We start from the raw sequence: 18316 nt of genomic DNA on the forward strand, positions 1-18316 counted from the left end.
TTTCGCATTGCGTCCTTGCATCGACAATGACCCGGCGGAGATCATCATCGGGCACATTGTCTGGTTCCTCTTGATCTTCAGCAGCTTCCCCCGTTGCAGCATCATCGGGCACATCGTCTGGTTCTTCTTGATCTTCAGCAGCTCCCCCCATTGCAGCATCACCGTATTCAGGGGGCACATAGTTGTCATCGTCCTCTTCTTCTTTGCCGTCTTCCATCATAACCCCTATTTCTCCTTGCCTCGTCCAAACATTATAGTGTGGCATGAAACCCTTGTAAAGCAGGTGGGTGTGAAGGATTTTACGGTCAGAGTAAGACTTCGTATTCCCACATTTAGTGCATAGACAACACATAAAACCATTCTGCTTGTTTGCCTCAGCCACTTCGAGAAAATTATGCACGCCCTTAATGTACTCGGAGGTGTGTCTGTCACCATACATCCATTGCCGGTTCATCTGCGTGCATTATATATAATTATGTGTGTCAAAAGTAAGAAAATTAGACAAATATCTATCTAAAGTAAGAAAATCAGACAAGTATCAGAAAGAAGATAAGAATAAGAGGCTCACCACGGTGGTGCCGGCGACGAGATCGGCGCGGGCAATCAACGGCGGTGAAAATGGGGATGGGGCGTGACGGACCGCTAAATCTAGACAAATCTCAGAAAAAATGGAGCTCCGAGATGGAGCTTCGAGAGGAGAAAGCTTAACTAGTGTGGCTTGGGCATTTCATCGAACACCTCATGTGCATAGGAGGTGAACTAGAGCACCCAAATGCCCTCTCCTCGCCGGATTGAAAAAACAGAGCACTGTGGAGTGCTCTGCCGCGGCGGTGGGTATATATAGGCAAGTTATTTGTCCCGGTTCGTGGCATGAACCGGGACTAAAGCCCCTCCTTCTGTCCCGGTTCAAGCCACGAAACGGGACCAATGATTGTCGGCCAGGAGAGAGGACCATTGGTCCCGGTTCATGGCTTGAACCGGGACAAATGGTTGCACACGAACCGGGACCAATGCCCACGAGGCCCCGGCCACCCCCCGGGCTCACGAACCGGGTCTAATACCCCCATGGGTCCCGGTTCTTGAAGAACCGAGACTAATGGGCTGGCTAGGCCCGAACGATAGCCCTGTTTTCTACTAGTGAAGGTGACCTCTACATACTCCATATATTTAACACATGGTGATCACATACCATAGCGGGGCTAAATTTTCTCTATGGTTAATTAATTTTCCATGATTGGTAGTAGGTAAAACAGTGGAAAATCATAGACGATGTGTATGGAAATAAATATTTTTGACTATCTATATGGTAATAGATTGTCCCATTTATCTTCAATATATATCAAAAATTATGTAATATATCATATGATCTCAGGCTATTGAGCTAAAATTGAGCGAGCCATTGTTGGCTCAAGATCAGCTCATTTCTCGATCGAGCTGCATAAAGCGTTCATACTCAGGTCATTTCTTTTTGATTCAATCTCGAGTCAAGCAAAAATACGAGTCGATCTCGAGTGACTCACGAGCCTCGAGCTTTTCTTGCAGCCCTACATGCCACATGTTAAGTAAAGGGGGCTCGACCTACTTGAAGCAGTTAGCCACCATCGGTTTTCTCTTTTTTTTTCTTTTGTTTCTTTTCATTTTCTTCTCCGGTATTTTCAGTTTGTTTCTTCAGTTTTTTGCATTTTCTTTTTTCTTTTGTTTATTTTTTTATTTTTCGCTTTCTTTTTTTTTGGTTTGATCTTTATTTCCTTTTGGTTTTCATTATACATATTTTTTATATGTGAACAACATTTTTCTATTACTTCTGCAAAAAAAATTATTTCTATTACAAATTGTTAATATATTTAAAATGCTTGATAAACATTTTTTGAATACATGGTCATCATTTTTTGTATATATTTTTTAAAATGCTTGATTAAGAATTTTTCAAATATAAAGATTAATATTTTTTTGATATAAGGTCAACATTTTTCCTATACACATTTAAAAAATTATATAGATGATTAAAACAATAAATATTTTTTAATGCATGGTCAACACATTTTATATACAAATTTTACATTTCTCAAATGCTTCATTAACATTTTTTGAAATACTTGTTCCACATTTTTTTCAAATGCCCGATCAACATTTTTTTCAAATACTTGTCCAATATATTTCAAATGTTTTTTGAAGAGTGTTTTTTGTAATATATATTTAAAATATTTTAAAGTATAAAAAGTACAAAAATAAAGAAAAAAAAGAAAATAGAAAACATTAAAAAAGGAAAAAGAGATATAGGGGCCCGGCCCAGCTCGCTCGCTCATTTAGCAAATCAGAAGTCAGACTCGCTGAAGGCGAGATATAGGGGCGCGTGCGGCGATGGTAGGCCTTGGCTAAGGTGGTTGCGGACCTAGCTGGCCGAGGAGGTTGGGGGCTTGTTGTGATGACGGCCGGCTCGTTTGTGCAGCGATCTCATTAGGGCATCTCCAGCCGCGCCCCCAAGAAGGCCTCCCCAGGCGTTTTTTTCGCGCCGGCGCCGAAAAACGGCCCAGTCGCGCCCCCAGGAGCCCGATTTTCGCCGGCTTGGGCCGAAAACAGCGCCGGCGGACCCAGCCCGAACCCGGCGCGCTGGGGGGCGCTCGGGGGCGCCGGGCGAACTTTTTTGGCGCGAAGAAACCGTGGGCCTGACGCGTCAGCGACACGACTTTCTTCTCGGCCCTTCGTCGTCCTCATCGCCTCGTTTCCCGTGGCGAATCAATGCCAAAGCTGCCGCGCTGCCGGGCCGGTCAGCCTGCGCCATTGATGCCTCACGGGCGACGCAGTGAAGGCCGGACGACGTGCGTCCCTCGCCCTCGCCTCGCCCGCCACGCATACGCACGGTGCCACGCGTGTGGGCGGCGCCTCGCCTAAATATGCCGCGCCCCGGCGCACTCGGCGTCTCACACTTCCCCGCCGCCGTCGTTTCTCCCTCTCCTCTCCTTCCTTTCGCCGTCTCCAGTTCAAAGCCAATGGCCGAGCGTTTCCCAGGCGACGGCGCGGCGGCGAACGGCTTCGGCCGCCGCCATCTCCATGAAGACGAGGCTCGCCTCCTCTACGAGGCCGAGTACCCGGTCCCGCCGGACATGCGGGTGCCCGGGTCGTGGAGGATCAGCGCGGGCGGCGTGCCGGTGCCCCCGATACCCACCGGCGCGGCGCGGCGTGCGGAGATCGCGCAGATCCGCTCGAACCTGCCGCGTGCGGCGAGGGAGGGGCCACGGTACGTCCCCGACAGCCCGCTCTGGGAGCTGTACTTCCGCCGCCGTCACGCCCAGCAGCTCGAGGCCACCAACTGCGTCGTGCCCTCCGACAGGCAAAACTCCGCCGGCCGGCGTCGGTGGTGGGGCGTGCCAGGGCGCACGTTGGAGGCCGTCCTCGAGTACATCGAGGGCGGCAACACGCCGCGCCTCGACTACCCCGCTCCCCCTTCCTTTTCACGCCGCCGGGGAAGCTCCTGGACTCCGAGGCGCATGGAGACCGGGGGGTCCTCCTCTTCGTCCGGCGGCTCGCCCTGCCTCTGCCCTGTCAAGCCGGAGCCCCAGGACATGCCGGTGGCCGCGCGCACCCGCAGCTCCGGCGTCCGTATCGGCGCCAACGCCTCGCCACCCACCGGCCGTTTCGTCCTCGTCGAGCCCAAGCCGGAGCCCGGCCTCCCCGCGGAGTACGAGGAGATAGCCCGGCGCGGCTTCTCCGACAAGGACGCCATGCAGTGGGCGCGGGACGACTACCTCCGCAACGAGACGGTCCGGCAGTGCCGGGCCCTGGAGGAGATCGCCGCCCGCAAGCGTGGGCGTGAGGATGAGCACGGCGTCGTGATCCTCGACGACGACGACGACGACGCCCCCAGACCTTCCAACCCGCCGCCACGCCAACCGGGGGAGGGGTGTAGCAGGGACGGCGGAGGTTTAGGCGGGGGCGGCGGCGGCGACAACGATGACGACGACGACGGCGGCTGCGACTACACGCGGTTCTACAGCCTCCTCGGCATGTAGAACCGCGTGGGCGGACGGCGAGGGGGAGACAGCGGGGGTAGCCCGCGGCATTTTTTTTTGTAAAATATGTTTAAGTTTGAACGAACTCGCCGTGTTTGCGTTAAATTTGAGCCGTTTTGCGCCGTCTTTGCCTTTTTTACTCGAACCGTGGGCGCCGCGACTGGGAGGCATCACGCCCCCAGGACGCGGTTTAGCGCCGGTGCGCCCCCCGGGGACGATTTTTTGCCCCTCCTGAAGGGCCAACGGCTGGAGATGCCCTTAGAGCCTTGGTGTGCTTTGTGCGCGGCGCCGTGAGAATCTAGTGGTGGTGTGCTTGGGACGTCATCCCTGGCATCCCTGGCATTGGCATCTGTGAGAATCCCTGGCATCGATGGTTGGCCGTCGATGGATTTGGCAGCTTGTGCTGGTGATTAACCGCCGGTGGTCTCCACAAGGTGCGGTTGACTGGTACTTTCGATTGCCATGATAACGGATGTAAGATGTTTTTTGACACTAATATAGTGTTAAAATATAGTGTCAAAAAACGTCTTACATTATGAGACGGAGAAAGTAGATTAGAAGTTTTTTCGCAAAACATTTCTTCTGCCTTGCTCTGCTTTGAGCTTGAGCCAGCACGCATACTGGCTTAGCTGTGGCATCACAAGCTACGTACTAGCTGTTGGTCCACAGATGCATACAGAAGGGAATAAAGAAAATGTTTCTTTGCCACTGTTGTATTGGATTGCCCGAACTACTCTAGTAGTTGTTTGGCGCCATACTGTTTGAGGAGGGGATTACGATGTGTGCTTCTTTGGGTTATCCCCTTCTATATGCTATATGTGGTAGACTCCGTCCTGTTTCATTATACCATTTTCTCTCTTACTATATATAAATGAACGGCGAGGTTGGGTCTTGGCCAATGTGTAATTGGGGTGCCATATGCCTTCACAATGGATGGCTCATGCAGTGCGTCGCTGGACCATAGTTGTGTTGCTGTTTATGACGTCTTTAAGCTCCATTTGCATCCATGGTCAGCTTGACAGTCACGGTAACTAATAACATCCCTTCTCTCTTGACTAGCTTGCACCAATTATTTTGTCTACGTGTTAAATCTTCAGGTAAAATATTAGCAAGGAATTCATGCTACCAAAGTTTTTCTTTTTCTTTTCCTCCGCCTAGGAATAGGTTTCGTTTTATATGACTTTGCTTTTTGCCGACATGTTTTATAGGCTCTATGCATCCTAAATATGCAGAAGCCTAGGGTGTACTCGTTGTATTTGCGCCCCCTTGATGCTTTATTTTAAATCAGTAAATTCACCCTTTATTACTGAAAAAAAATGCTACCCCACAACCACGGGGAACAAAATTGAACTTGTTTACTCGGGGACCTTAGATGCCAACTTTAGATGGGTTTTGGCAGATGCCATGAACGGGATTAGTGGTGTGAGACAGCAGGAGGTGATTGGGTGCAGCGAGATGATGAAGGGCGAGATTCGGAAAGGGTTTGTTTCTGCTGTGTTTGTAGGTTTGTAGGATCTCACCTGCGAGGAAAATCTGGAGACATGTTTCCGCTCGTCAGAATTTAGTCTTTATCTTTATATATACTTGAATTTGAATCACAACATAACAGCTTTAGTTTTTCTTAAAGATCAAAACTATGTTTTCCATGAAAAAACCATGTTGTATCACTTTTTCAGGCTTGTCTGGTTGCTTGCAATTGTAGCACGGCAATGATCGTTGTTGATAGGGTCAGAAAATATGCATTTATTAGATCCTAACACACATTCCATTTTCATATCCATTTGTCAGGTTTCATAAGCATCGACTGTGGATATACCACAAACCCGACTTACATAGATTCCAAGACCGGTATATCATATGTATGGGATGAGGGTTTCACTGATACAGGACTGATCCACAATGTTGACATGGAGAATTTGCAACCCGACCTTGCAGACCGGTACCATAATCTTCGCTTCTTTCCAGCGGAGAACGTAACTGCTACACACTGCGGTCCCTAAAAGCGGGTGGCAAGTACCTTGTTAGGGCTGCATTTGGCTATGGTGACTATGACAAGCTAAATAAGCCTCCTACCTTTGATCTTTATTTTGGGGCCAACTACTGGACAACAGTGACCATTGTCAATTCTAGTACAGCGTATCTGTTTGAGATAATTGCTTTGTGCCCTGCCGACTTCCTGCAGATTTGCTTGGTGAATATAGGATCCGGAACACCTTTCATCTCAGGGCTTGATTTGAGGTCACTCAAAGAAAATCTTTATCCGCAGGCCAATGTGGGACAGGCCCTTGTTTTGCTCAGCTTTTTTCGTGACACAGTTGGTTTTGGACCCAATCGCTACCACTTCGGAACAAACTATGGGCACATTAGGTGAGCGGATCGGGCAAAGTTATTACTTAGATAGGTTGATAGACTATGTAATTAATGTTTCTTCCTTTCTTCTTCTTATTACGTTAAATTGACCATTCTCAATGTTATATCTTTCAATAAATACCTAAGGTTCCCAGATGACCCCTACGACCGTATGTGGCAGAGATACCAAGATGTTCCCAGCTGGACAGATGTAGCCAACAAATCAGATGAGCCTGTCCAGAACTCTCCAAACAACAACTACGATGCACCATCGGCAGTGATGCGTAGTGCATCCACTCCAGTGAATGGTTCAAGGATGGACATATCCTGGAGTGCAGATACATCCATGGGTGTTGGCGTTGACACCAAGTACTCTCTTGCACTCTACTTTGCTGAGCTGGAGGCCGTCCAAGGGTTGAGGCAATTTGATGTATCAGTGGACAACAACCAATTAGTTGCTGGATTCAGTCCAACCTACTTGATTGCTACTGTTCTCCCAACGATTGTGCAAGGCCCAGGCGAGCACAGCATCTCCCTCCTGGCAACATCAAAATCTGTGCTCCCGCCTTTGATCAACGCAATGGAGATATTCATGGTGTGGCCCCTGAATGAATCTAGTACTGCATCTTTAGATGGTATACTATGCCATCCTCTTCTTATGTTGGTAGCTCTAATTTAATTACTTGGGTCAGTCAAGTCACCAAAACTAATGTGCTACTTAACTGCTGAGGCAAGGAGTAGTCTTGTCATGAGAATTCAAAGCCAAAAATTTTTGGTTCTGATTAGTAGAATTTAAAAGAAATCATGCTAAATTCACACACTATATTTTGAATTACGTAGATCTTAACTTATAAATACACTCATAAATGCATAATTGGACGTATCTACCACATCATCTCAATAATGTTCTACTGAATGTAGTTTCAGTGTTCTTCTGCTGAGTTTAGTTTTAGTGCATGGGTGTCTCGTTCATCTCGATATGTGCATAATTGAATATGTACATTTTCACCTACACGTTTATTTGGTATCTTCAGCCAATGCTATGATGGTAATCCAGACGAAGTTTGCGGTGAAGAGAAACTGGGTGGGTGATCCGTGCGCCCCTATATCTTTTGCATGGTATGGTTTGGATTGCAGTTACATTCCCGGTGGTCCCCCAAGAATAACTTCCCTGTGAGTTCTAAAGAACATAACTTATATGCGATGTAAAATGAGTAGTGTGTGCAGTTCCACGTATGATGATTGTTCCATCTTCCTTGCAGAAACTTGTCATCCAGTGGGTTGGTTGGTGAAATAGATGCTTCCTTTGGCCAGCTAACATTGCTCCAACGCTTGTAAGTTCTTTAGATTACCACCTCAGATTTCCCTAAGACTATATGAAGAGTCTCCCCAAGACCGCTCAGTATTGTCTCTGCCAGTAACGTTAGTAACACATTACCATATGAAACCTAGAAGCTACAGGCTTGCAAAAACTAAAAGTAACTTTGAGTTTTGTTTTTGAAATGTATTTGTCTGGCCTTTTGTGACATGGAAAGCTTATCAAATCTTGAGGTCGGTAATTATTGTTGTTGAGCCCAAGTACAAAGTATCTCACTATGAAAGCTCAAACTTGTTGAAAGCAAGGGAATTCATTCCATCATACTTAAGCATTTTTTTTGTGAGTGTTTCATGTCACTTTTCCTTCCAGGGATCTATCGCACAACAATCTATCGGGAACAATACCTTATTTTCTGGGTCAAGTGCCATCACTTACATTTTTGTACGTGTCCCGACAATCTGACTTGTATTGCAAACTGTATAGCACAGAACCACTTTTCAGTTTCTTTATCTCTTATAGGGATTTGTCAAGCAACGACCTCAATGGACCAATTCCTATGAACCTGCTAGAAAAATCTCAGGATGCATTTCTGACACTGAGGTTTGCACATGTTTCCTATATATCGCCATTACGCCTGTTAAGCTTCATGCACTAACCAATACAACAAAAATTTCAAACTGATAGAAAGGTCTAGACAATCCTCATATACACTTCAACACCCCCTATCATGTGTGACGTGGAAAGCCAACACTCGAATAGACTCAGAGGCATGGCTTATGAGGCCTATAGGTGAACACAGTGGGGAGCAGCAGCAATTTTTGGATAAATTGTGAAAGTCAGGAACTTGAACTCAAGGCTTTGGGCCCTGTACCATGTTAAGCTTCATGCACTAGGCAACGCAAGAAAAAGGCTGAACTGATGAAAAGGGCTAGGCAATTCACATACACTTCAACAACACCATCGTCGATGAATTTGATGGAGGCAATTGGTTGCAGTAGATATTTTCTTCAAATCAAATGTGGATAATTTGAACCTCTTATCCCGGTCCAGTTACCATGGGCATATTACCATTATAATTCTTATGTTTGTCAAATTTATTTGACTAAGTGATAATGTGAGCTAGTGGTTAAAAATATATGTTCATCTAGTACTATTTAAGCACACTTGCAATAAGTTCAATAAAAAAGAAGTCCACTTTGAACCGTGATCTATTCACTTTTCAACCTTGATATTTGGAATTGTTATTTTTTTACCTTGAACTCTTGGATCAATATATTTTACCCCCTTGGCCCTATCCCAAGAGGTCTTGTGATGAATGAGATGCCACGTAGCAAACATGTGGCATTATGCATCAGCATTACCATAAAAGCAGCTTAATTAAAATAATATAGAAAATATGTGGATTTCTCTTTGTAAATTATAAGCTAGGAGAGTACTATATCACCTGAATCACAGGTATTTCTAATAACTCGAAATAACATTCTTAAATCTGTCCTGAGATTTTTCTAGGATCGACAATAACCCAAACCTATGTGGAAGTCCTCCTTGCAACCCATTTCCAAACAAAAAGAAGAAAACAAAATCTATACTCCAGATTGTTGTTCCTGTAATTGCCGCTGTACTTCTTGTGGCTCTGCTTGCGCTTGTCATTTGGTCTAGAAGGAAGAAGAGACCAGGTAACCAAATCAATATCAACGTATGAATAGTGGTATTACCAAGGGAGTTTAGCATGATTGATTGGTATTCCTTTTACATGCGTACTAAAATACGAGCAGTGTTTATGCTGCCGTTAGATGTGCCTCGTTCAGCTAATCAGTTCGAGAACTGGAGCTTCAAGTTCAAGGAACTCAAGATCATTACCAATAACTTCAGCACTGTAATCGGAAGGGGTGGATTTGGCCCTGTGTATTTTGGCTGTTTGGAGAATGGAACTCCTGTTGCAGTGAAGATGCTGTCAGAGACATCTTCACAAGGTTATGCAGAATTTTTAGCTGAGGTACATGTAGTCAGTCATGTACATTTACCGCTCAAGAAAATTAGTATCTGTGTATCAGATATCATACAGTACATATTGCCGGTTTATGAATTATCATATCCATACCGCAGGCTCAGCACCTAGCGAGGGTCCATCACAAGAACTTGGTGTCCTTAGTTGGTTTTTGCAGGGATAGAAAACATCTAAGCCTTGTCTATGAGTACATGGATGGAGGAAACCTGCAGGACAGGCTCAGAGGTTAGTAACTTTTGCCCCACTCCCACATCATTCTGCGGGAGTGCAAAGAAAAGTTCAACATGGTTGCGGAGTATGTTCTGCAAGCTTCTGCTCAAGAAAATCTCAGCTGCTCCTATTTCAGGGCCTCTTTGATTCAAAGAATTTCTGAAGGAACTTTGGAGGATTGTTTGATTCATAGGATTACATTCCACAGGAAACTTTCTTGGGGTTTCATTTGTACTAGTTTCCATACGAAAATCTTTCCACTCCAACCTCATGTGAAGGATTGTACGTATTTCCTGCGCACAATCACACACCCATACGAATCATGTAGTATTGAAGATGCCATGTCACTCCATTCTTGTGTTTTTCCTATATCTGTAATTCTTTAGTGACACAAGTTCAAGACACGATGCTCCTTGTCCCACTAACATGTGGGTCTTGTGTCCACATGCCAATGAGATGGGGGTGACATATCATAAAACATCGTAAATATCTGGTAGTTTACACTATGCTCCCGTGAACATTCTAAGGTCTTAAGATATCAACATTTCAACTTCTGCCTCTATGACCAGACTTGCAATGAATAGACACTACTCACATATAGATACAGGCCTCAACCATCAGAGAAATTAGTTACCCAATGTTAGCTAGGTAAAATAGTAAACCATTGTTTATTAGTCCTTACTATAGCATAATAAAAATGTGGATGCTTGCAAAATACTTGAAAGCTGGTTTACGAATGAATACTTGAAAACTAGTAGTCTACTACTACATCAGGTTACCAGCCCTCCCTTGAAAGTTAACTAGTTTATCTAATTTACTTTTTGGTGACAGGTCAAGAATCCCTTAATTGGCTGCAACGCCTTAAGATCGCATTGGACTCTGCCTACGGTATGCGGCATGTTTCTTTTTTTTTCACATGTGGGCTGTTGTCTATATACCATATCCTTTCAATGCTAGAAATCATCGATGTTTTGATTGCGTAGACATCATCTAAGCTTAAATTATTCACCTTTTCTAAAAAAGGTTTAAATTATTCATGCATGCATGTAGGACTGGAATACCTGCACAAATCCTGCAGCCCACCCTTGATCCATAGAGATGTCAAGACTGGGAATATCCTACTTACTTCAAATCTGGAGGCAAAATTATCGGATTTTGGCCTTACAAGGGCTTTCAGCAGTGGCACGAGAACACACACAACCACCCAACCAGCTGGTACCCTAGGCTACCTGGACCCAGAGTACGCATGCACGTTCTTGACCCTAATTTATCATATTTCTGTTGAAACAATTGTTGCACATAGGCCGCGCCTACTATGTTTCAACACTTTCTTTGAGTAAAATATGAGACTTAGCTCTGAGCAGGTACTACGCGACCTCTCATCTGAGCGAGAAGAGTGACGTGTACAGCTTTGGCGTCGTTCTCCTGGTGCTCATCACAGGCCAGCCGGCCATCATCATCATCAGCGACACAGAGAGAACCAGCATCTCTCATTGGGCATGCCACAGGCTCTCTGAAGGTGACATCGACAGCATGACCGACCCGATGATAAGAGGAGACTGCGACATCAACTCTGTGTGGAAGGTGGCGGAGCTGGCCCTGTGGTGCACGGAGCACACGGGGCGGGACCGGCCGACGATGGTGGAGGTCGTGGAGGGGATCAAAGAGAGCTTGCAGCTGGAGAGCTCTTCGCGCTCCAGGAGATGCAGCTCGGATGGAGCAGGCAGTTCGGAGTTTTCTGACGCCGATACTGTTGGTGCGCTCGAGACAGAACTAATTGGAGAAACATCGGCGCGTTAACATTCCTGGATTAGATTTACTTTGGATCGCTAGTTGAGGTGCAGTTTGCTGATTTGCACTGTATGGCAGTTCGTAAATCTCTTCACATATTTTCTGTACGGTATCATTTCCATATCATCGCAAATTTACATGTTTCCATTATTTAGTTTTATTCATACATTCCCCTTTGCATTTTTTCATTATTGTTTCAGTTCCCATTTCATCCATGTTTTATCTTGGATTTGATATAAGTTTCACTATGGTTTATTACATGAGTGCATGCCGTTTTGCATGTTTTCATTATTGGTTCACTCTGTTTCATTGTCGTATGATCTCACATATAATGTAAGTTTCATTATGATGTCAAATTTGAATTTAAACTTGTTCAGGACATGTCCAAGTTTGATCTTGTTTATAAAAAAGTTAATGTCATGAATTCAAATTTTCAAACGGATTCTAAATCAGATCATTCATTCAAAAGTTAAAAATGTTACAAATTTTAGAATCAAATCAAAAGTATAGGTGGATGGACAATGGGATGAAAGAATAAAATAGGCCGAGTGCAATAAATTCCAGCTCCAATATAGTGGGTGGTCCCATGAAAGGAAAGTACTACTCCCTCCGTTCCAAAATATTTGTCTTTCTAGAGATTTCAACAAGTGACTACATACGGAGCAAAATGAGTGAATCTACACTCTAAAATATGTCTACATACATCCGTATGTTGTGCCCATTTGAAATGCCTAGAAAGACAAGTATTTTGGAACGGAGGGAGTAGGATGCAATATGCATACGTGCACATAGGGCGCGCACATGCAGGATCCCAATAGTAACCGGTTTTGCTAGAATTTGATTTCACTTAATTGCCTAGCTAGCTAGTGTTAATCTTGTTAAAGAGTCTGTTTATTATACTGATATTTGATCCAGCTATGTATGAACAGCCTAGTGTACAAGTAAACAACCAAATGGCATGCCTACCGTTGTTGCTGATCGACTCGGCCGGCCGGTTGCAAGTTTGAATAACTCACTTGGGCCGTCCATGTAACAACAAGGAGACAAAAAAAAGTTGAAGCAGAGAGTGCCAAATAACTGATGCTTGCCTTGTTATGGAGGAGTATCGTTGTATCTCACTCTCACATCACAGGCTAGATAGCAAGCTTCCTTCCTCCTCTCTCCATGCAATGCATATGCCCGGCGCTCTCCTGCTGCTCGCGCTAATTCCGCTCGCCGCAGCACAGCTGTTGGCCCAATGTGGCACCAGCACCAACTCGGCAGGCAGCACATACGAGGTGAACCTCCAAAGGCTCCTCGGCAACCTCCGCTGGAACGCATCATCCCTACTAGTGGTTGGGGCACGCCCGTGGCATGCCTCTTGAGGCGTATATGTGCTCACTTATATTGCTGATGCGCCTCATCACGTTCTATGTGGTCATTTTCACACATTCACACACATTTGTCTTCTAATAATAGCAAACTAAGATTCGCTAGCATGAAGTTATGGATTTTCTTTTCTCTACAAGATGGAAGTTTACCTTAATAAACAAAAGCAAAGCTTTACTCAGCAGCATAGAAAAAAAAACAATAAAATAAGATGATGACGTGAAATGAATCAACATTTTCCCTGCCATTCAAATCAAAAGAAAAAAACTTTACCAACATTATATGTACCATCATTGCACATAGCAACAACTCCAGAATTCACAGGACCCCCTTCAATTTGTTAAACACTTCTGCCGCCACCCACTTAGAATTATGTGCCCTTGCTACACAGCTATCATCATCCTATGCTCACAAATGCAACTCCACTTGTGTTTCCTTTTGTAACATCCAACAGAAGCAATATTCTTTAAACTGCCTTTAATGTAACATATTGACAATCATTTACCTACGATGTAAAAGAACAAATGGAAGTAATCCGTGCAAATTTCTGAACCACCATCAAAGAAAGACAGTGATGTATTGCAGAATGTAGCCACTAAAGTAGTCAAAATAATAGATTAGCTCCTTTTAACAACATACATATATAATCAGGAAACATCAAGTGAATATTAAACTACTAAAGGTGAAGAAGATGATGAGGGATAAAGGGCTATAATATAAATTTGATGGACAGACCACCACTAAGATGTGAGATCACAACATTTGTATAGAGCTCTAGCATCTTCTTTGCTGCCAAATGGTGGCGATTTGTAACCAGTTTGGCTCTTCACATGGTATTATTAACCTACATTCAGATTCAAAACTTTTTATAGTCCAAGATCATTAAGGTAGAAGTTCTGATGTTTATACCGGTACAGAACAGACTCATGTTTCATGGCGCACAATGTGCACTACATTTTTGTTTGGAAAATAGAAATTATTCGATTTCATACCCATGCACCTTGTTGGACTGCATTTGCCAGCTACTTAGATGTCTAGTTTGAAAGAAAGTAGTCATCAAATAGCAGCGATATAAGACCTATTGTAAAAAAAAAAGGGGGCAGCCCCAGTGCATGTAGCTCCCGCTTGCGCAGGGTCTGGGGAAGGGTCCGACACTTTGGGTCTATTGTACGCAGCCTTTCCCTACATTTCTGCAAGAGGCTGTTTCCAGGACTTGAACCCGTGACCTCATGGCCACAAGGCAGCAGCTTTACCACTGCGCCAAGGCTCCCCTTCGATATAAGACCTATTGTGTCCCAGAAAAATTCCAAGACGATAAAAATGGCATATCATATTGAGACGATAATATTTACTCAACCTGAAGTTGTTGACCCAAGTCTTAAAGAACACCTGAATCACCATGATGTTTCAACCTCAAACAGATGGTTTAATTGAGAACAAAATATATCAAGCACAAAGGAATGAATTAAGAAAGAATGTGCTCATCGTAGTAATCATACAAGTACGATGGCATCAAATAGTCCAAATTTATGTATATCTATCTAGCCCAAATCATCACCCGTGGGCAGTGGTTCCCTTGGATTATTTGCTACCATCAAAAGAAGGCTTCCGCGGTTCCGCCTGTATGTATGCAATATTTTAGGGGAAGTAAATTACAAAATGGTCTATTTGTGTAAGATGAAGATAATGTCTTATCTATGCAAGAAACCAGTAGCTTTAGGGCATCTCCAGCCGCGCCCCCAAGAAGGCCTCCCCAGGCGATTTTTTCGCGCCGGCGCCGAAAAAACGGCCCAGTCGCGCCCCCAGGACGCCGAAAATCGCCGGTTCGGACCTTTTTTCCGCCCGGCGGTCACAGGCCGAACCCGGCGCGCTGGGGAGCCGTTGGGGGCTCCGGCGCTAGTGAAAAGCACGCCTGGCCCACACCGACAGGGGAAAAGTCAAGTTTTTCTTCCCCCGACTCGCCTCGCACCCCCCGTGCCCTCGGCCACCACTAGCTGTATCCCGGCGACAGGCGCCGGTCTACTCCGCTAGATAGCCATTCCCCGCCGGAAAATAGCAGCGCTTCGCCGCGGCAGCTCCTCCCGCAGCAGTAGGCGCTGCCGGCCGCCGTTTCCGGCCGCGGAGGCGCGGTTTAACGGCGGGTACACGCCCACCGAGCGCAAGGTGTTCGGCGTTTTGACTGACTCGACGATGGACTCCGATGAGGAGGAAGAGCTCGCCGCGCTGCTGGAGGAGGAAGCCGCGGCCGACGTCCAGGAAGAAGAGCATCTGATGGTGCTCGCCGCCCTCGCCCAGCTGCTGGCGAGCAGTGAAAAGCCGCGTCGAGGTGGCTCGGCGCCGGGGCGGGTGAAAGCAAAGAACCGGCATCGTCTGCAAGGCTACTGCATGCTCTACTCCGACTACTTCGCCGATGCTCCACTTCATGGCGAGAGAACATTTCGGCGCCGTTATCGGATGAGCCGAAAGCTCTTCCTCAGGATTGTAAATTCCATCCGGGAGTTCGACAACTACTTCAAGTGCAAGATGGATTGCACTGGCGCTCTTGGATTCACCTCCATACAGAAGTGCACGACAGCGATGAGGATGCTTGCATATGGAGCTCCCAGTGATTCACTCGACGACTATGGGCGCATGGCCGAGTCACCAGCATAGAGTGTTTCTACAAGTTCTGTCGGGCAGTGGTGGCAGTGTTTGGGCCACAATACTTGAGAGCACCCAATGCGGAAGACACTGCTCGGATCCTAGCCCAGAATGCGGCAAGAGGATTTCCTGGGATGCTTGGAAGCATCGACTGCATGCATTGGAAATGGAAGAACTGCCCATTTGGTTGGCAGGGGATGTACAAAGGCGCCAAAGGCGATTGCAGTGTGGTGCTTGAGGCGGTAGCCACACAGGACCTCTGGATTTGGCACTCCTTTGGTATGCCAGGAACTCACAATGACATCAACGTGTTGCAGTGCTCTCCTGTTTTTGCCAAGCTCGTTGAGGGCCATTCTCCTCCGGTGAACTTCGAGATCAATGGGCACCAATACAACAAGGGGTACTATCTAGCTGACGGCATCTATCCGAGATGGTCGACATTTGTGAAGACGATCTCAAACCCTGTGCCAGGAGGCAAGAACGCCTGGTTTGCGAAGGTTCAGGAGGCTTGCAGGAAGGATGTCGAGCGGGCATTTGGTGTGCTCCAATCTCGATTCGCTGTTGTTCGGTACCCCGCTCACACCTGGTCGAAAGATCAAATGTGGGAGATCATGACTTGTTATGACATCTTGCACAACATGATCATCGAGAGCGAGCAAGAAGACCCAGTGTTTGACACTGAACCATACTACAGGCAGGGTCCTCTAGCCGAAGTTGATCACCAGCTACCGGCAACTTGGACTGCCTATCTCAGTATGCGTCAAGAGATCCGAGACCCACAGGTGCATCATCAACTGCAGAAAGATCTGATTGAGCACCTATGGAGGCTCAAGGGGGACGCTGCGTGATGAAATACGAGTTTTTATTTGTTGAACTATATAATTTGTAGTGAACTATTTGTTGTTGTACTATTTTGTTGAAGTATTTGATTTTTCTGTGATGAAATATGTGATAAGGAATAATTATGTTGATAATTGAACGCCGAGACAGGGCGAAACCACGCCAAATATGGGCCTATTCTCGCCCATATGGGTCGTTTATTCGCCGAAATTGGGCTGCAAAGTGGGCCAATTTTGGCGCCTGGGGGCGAGCTGGGGGCGGCGACTGGGCGAAAACCCGCCCCCAGTGCCGAGTGTCTCGCCGGCTCGCCCCCAGGGGGCGATTTTTATGCGTCCTGGGGGGGCCAACGGCTGGAGATGCCCTTATAGGCAGCATGAGCAACGGCTGAAATCATGCAGAACCTCCAACAAAAATATCACTTCACACATAAATTACGTCAACTAATACCTCTATTTCTTCACCGTCAGGTTCATATAAGCAGAAGGAGGACATCATACTCTCAAGTCAGTGCTTGTGAAACTTAAATATTTCTACAATACCTGATTGGCAACATTAAGCTTATGTGATCTCTGCACAAACCAAGTCTCTCGCACATTCGTCGCATCTTAATTATACATATTCGGAAGAGATACGAGTACATATATCAATGTAGAAACCAGTCTTCTCGATGCTCAGTTGGTCTCCATTATGCTATCTTCATTCTTCAGATCCTCCAAAAAAAAACTATGTTTCATATGCAGAAACCAGACCACTTAATGTCCTAGGAAATTAATCAATTGTCACTGAAATATCATAAACACTTACATTCCTTTGTAGTTTAGATGATGTGCTGGCTGGATAAAACTGGTATATCACAAAGGAACACATGAAAGAAAAAAATATCATAGTCAGAATTCTGCATCTATCTATAGATGAATCAATGGGAGGAACAGGAAGAAACTATATTTGAGGAACAAAGGAACACATCTATCTATGTTTGTACAGCCCTGATGTATGGAAGTTCAGTTGTATCATCTGATGCTTCTACTGATTTCATTGCATTGTTCAAAGTTACGTGCTTTATGAGGAAGTTTAACAAAAAGCATGTGGAGGCAAGAGCAACAATCATATGGTCGCGACAAAATCTTTAAGAGTATGCACAGAATTCAGTGAGCAAAAATCTGTCTGCACATGTATTCAGCAACTGGACATGAAAGAAGCAATATAAAAATTGGAAGAAAAATGTGACAAGTAACTATTGATCACTGAGTGCAGGAATATGGTTGCAGCCACATTCATCAAAAGCACGAAATCATTCCTCAAATCCCTTGGGACAGGTAAAAAATTAAGTGCTTGATCACCCTCATTAGCTTGGTAAAGTGGATGGATTGACCAAGAATAAGCTACTTCCAACAAGACGTTGGCCCCTGCATGGCTTATCATTAAAAATGTGCACTCATTCATTATTTTTTTAACATCGAAACAACCATATTATCAAATCACAGTGGTAGAAATATTTAATGGCAGTCAGTGAATGTGAATACATGATTTATAATTTGCAGAGGCACGTAAATATATACTGATTACAAAAACATACCTACACCATATGCTTCTTCAAACTTCCAAATATCCAAGGATTCATAACCGACAGTGCAGCATCTAGCTGTGCAGGGAACAAATTGATTGATAACTTAATTGAGATCCTATTTTCTGAACCAAACATCAAGCAAATAGTAGCAGTCACTCATAAATTATTTGACTAAGATTTGTTCATGGTATCCCCTAGTCCAAGGTTGTACCTGA

At 45.2% G+C, this 18316-nt stretch overlaps 1 pseudogene; it reads left to right on the forward strand.

The window, feature by feature from the left end:
• Nucleotides 1-6675: 6675 nt before the first annotated feature.
• On the forward strand, nucleotides 6676-11695 carry LOC119284456 (annotated as a pseudogene).
• The last annotated feature ends 6621 nt before the right edge of the window (nucleotides 11696-18316 follow it).

Source organism: Triticum dicoccoides, chromosome 4A (genome assembly GCF_002162155.2).
Source record: "Triticum dicoccoides isolate Atlit2015 ecotype Zavitan chromosome 4A, WEW_v2.0, whole genome shotgun sequence".
In the NCBI taxonomy this organism is placed as follows: domain Eukaryota; kingdom Viridiplantae; phylum Streptophyta; class Magnoliopsida; order Poales; family Poaceae; genus Triticum; species Triticum dicoccoides.